The 3,736-nt window shown below is 39.4% G+C and overlaps 1 pseudogene; it reads right to left on the minus strand.

The window, feature by feature from the left end:
* LOC139705436 (52 kDa repressor of the inhibitor of the protein kinase-like) lies at positions 1-3,192 on the minus strand (annotated as a pseudogene).
* Between the last annotated feature and the right edge of the window lie 544 nt (positions 3,193-3,736).

Below are 3,736 nucleotides of genomic sequence, written 5' to 3' on the forward strand. Positions count from 1 at the left end.
CTAGATGAGGTAGTAGATATAGTCATGAAGAAAGAAAACAGATAAGTTGCCCATATCAGCAGCCTCTGATTCTATCTTGACTACGAAGCAGAAGTGTTCAACATTTACCTGCTAAAATTAAGGAGTAGGCTTATGAAGATGAAGGATCAACAAAGGAATATAAATAGCAACCACCAGATGTGGAACAACTAGGGCAGGCTCTTCTACTCAAACTTTAAGTGTAACTTGTTCTTTAAGTTTATTTAATAAAGACAAAATCTATACCGAAATCTCTTTGGGGAGCTCATGACTCTCTGGTTAATTCCCTTAATTGTCCATTACAGATTTTAACATACTTAAAACTCCTAATAGTCAAAGATCAACAGTAGGCCTCATTGTAACATTTCATAAAATGTATTCTTTTCTTATATCTCCTCAAAATTATTTTTTCAAAATTGATAACAATACTTGTCAACTATATCCATGGTAATAAAGCATTTTATAATCTAAAAGATTTACTAAAATAATTCCAGAGTGCTACATACGAGCAGAGGTCACACAGAAGTGAAATGTGATACTTCCAATGAGGTTTTCTGGAAGAACAGACAAGTTTTCAAAGCATGAGAGCTCAAACAGGTGCCATGTATATAGGCAGAATACTAATGGCTAGTGTATTCATGAAAGGCCTATAGGCAAAGATATTCTTTGTAGGCAAAGATACATTAAGTGACTTACATATACCTTAGGCCTCCAACAATGAAGCTCTGCTAAAAGCATGTTGGGATTAGGAAGGTCACTTCTGTATATGTCAGCATGGTGCTCCTCTGATGAATTGAATTTGAGCTGTCCCATGACTGAGGGTACCAGAGATAAGCATTTAAGAGCTTTGAGGTACTGTTCTCAAAATATATCTCTAAGTTTCTAAATGATGTGCTCCACTGTTGGAACACTTAGGGTTTCTTTATAGTAACTTTCAGAGGTTAATTGAGATTCCAGGTTACCCTGCTGAGCCCTATGAAATTTCCCAGGGAGTTTCATCTGAATATCAAGATTGGTTGCCAAATTTGTTGCTTCCTTAAACCAAAACTCTTGATAAACTTCAATATTTTCCATTACTTTATTGAGTGAATGCAGCACTGAGATCCAGCTACTGGCAGCAAATAAGACATCAGAAGTTTGTCCCTGGAGATTTTCCCCAAAGCCTCTTGTAAAAGATGAAATTAAAATGTGTTACTGCACTACAGAATGCAAATGCTCGACCAGTTATACAGTTATTCCATCTAATATTTTTGTTACTCTTTATACTATCTAAACATAGAACAGGTGCTTGCAGGAGATCCACCAAAATTTCAAAAGCATCATGCCTGCCTGTCCACTGAGAATGGCAAATTTCCTTCAGTTCTTTACCCCTTTCTTCACTGTTCTGACAAAGAACGGAAATTACATTGTCCAGCTCTATTAGCAGTTGTGGTGATCAATGGAAAAAAGAACAGACTTTCTCAATTGTTACTAATGCAACAGACACCCCCATCACAGGCACTGATTTTGCCAACCATATGTTTAAGGCACAGGAAGAGCAGAGTGTGTAGACAGGTTGGGGATATTTCTCTAAAAGTCTAGAAGCCACAACTTTCATTTTGGAAGACAATCTGCTAGATAAAATGTAATGTGATTAAGTGACTTACATATACTTTAGGCCTCCAACAGTGAAGCTCTGCTAAAAGCATGTTGGGATTAGGAAAATCACTTCTGTACATGTCAGCATGGCACGGTGCTCCTCTGATGAATTGAATTTGAGCTGTCCTATGACTGAGACAATACCCATAGTAAATCCCCACTTGTCAGTTAATGGTAGTTGAAATTTCACAGCCAAAATTTGTGCATCAGCTTCATAAGGCAAGAAGCCCACAAATTCCTCTCTCAAGTTAGGAGAGTCGCCTACAAACCTCACCAACACGGGAAAGTGCTCTTCCCCTGCTATGTCCACCACAACATCAGTGGTAATGGAAAAGAAGTGCGAGTCTCTCACTTCCTGAGGGTTTCTTCCCTAATGCAGCTCTCACAGATCTCCAGCATCAGCTTCTGCTGTGTTTTTGAACAGAACAATGTGTTAACTGCTGTGATCTTACAGCATTTTCTCAGGACCTCTTCACCAGAATTTATCTGACATTCCAACAGGGCCTGAAAGTTATCAGGAGTAAAGGGATGTTGAGGGACCTGACCTTCCAGAATTGACTGTGGGGAGCTTGAGGATGCAGAGAAACCCCTCCTGAATTGTTTCAGAGAACTGCATCTACTTTATTGTGTAGCAAAAATAGCTTATATAGTGAGTATGTGCCAATTTACATATAACAGTCATGATAGGCCAGAGTTGATGTACAACATATCATCTTACGAGAGTACAGACACCAAGAGTTCAGAAAATGCCATTCAGGCTGAACTTGTACCAATAGGGGAGTAACTTCCTGTCAAAGGAGCATTTCTTCCTGTCAAAGAATGGCGCTTGCCAGTGTTCTGACATCAGTCTGTCCCAAAACATAGCGTTCTATGTTAGGAATTCCCTGTTGTACAATGAGCAAGATAAGCATTCCTCCATGTAGGTTCAAAGTTAGGCCCTGAAACAAAGGGACCTTATGGGATTTCATCAGCTTCATGCCCATCCAGAGGTATATTTTGTTTTCCCATAAGAATCAAAATTTCAAATAATGACTTTAAGTATTCTTTGTTTTCCTCCTCTTCAAGGGTTAAAGTTAAAATATCTTCATCCTGTTCATCAGCCTCTTCTTCTGCACTGGGGTTCTGAGCATTGCTATTGTTTGTTTCTTTATGCTTTTTTTTTTCCTGCTCAGAACAATTTTTTTTTTCTGTTTCAGTGTCCTGATTTCATCTTCACTCATTTCTTTTATTCACTTTCTATGTCTACTATGTGGATTGTTCAAATGTGTGGTAAGATAAAATATTGTTTGTATTGCATTATCTTGAAGAACTATCCTATGAGGATTAGTTCTACAGATCATGGAGGTCTCACAGTGTTTGCACATAATCGATAATGTTTATATTTAGTCAATCAGGTGTTTTATCTTCCAAGTCAGCTCTCCTACAATTCTTCACTAAATTCTGAAATCTAGTCAGACCCTGAGGAAACCTGAAGAAGACTAGGTCTGACTGAAAGCTCTTCTGCACGCAGTTGGGGGCAGTGCAGAAGTTTGGCATCAGCATCATTACCAGCCTGCCAGCTGGCCCAGCCTTCCCCTCCCAGCCTCCTCAGGGCAGCCACCTGCCTGTCAGGGTCCCAAAGAGGAGCCAGGCCAGCAGGCCAGCTCAGCAGGGCCAGAGTGAGGGGAGTAGCTGAGTGTCAGGGTATTTCTTTTTCTTTCTTCTTCTTTTTTTTAAACATATCTTTTAGTTGTTGATGGACCTTTTATCTATCTATCTATCTATCTATCTATCTATCTATCTATCTATCTATCAGGCTGAGAATTGAACCCATTGCCTCACACATTGCTAGGTAAGCACTCTACCACTGAGTCACAACCTCAGCCCCAAAGTGTCAGGGTATTTCTAATGCAAAACACATGCATGAAACCAGACACACGAGCTGATGGAGGCTAATTTTTCTCCTCCAAAAACAAGTCTGATATATGACAGTTGTTATTTTCCAGTGCTTACCAATTCCATGTGGGACATGGAATATTTCTTAGTTTCTGTTCCACCATCCTTAGTGTCTTAGGCTTGCTTTCTTTGTTGACTTATGACC

The sequence above is a fragment of the Marmota flaviventris genome, chromosome 1 (assembly GCF_047511675.1).
Source record: "Marmota flaviventris isolate mMarFla1 chromosome 1, mMarFla1.hap1, whole genome shotgun sequence".
NCBI lineage: Eukaryota > Metazoa > Chordata > Mammalia > Rodentia > Sciuridae > Marmota > Marmota flaviventris.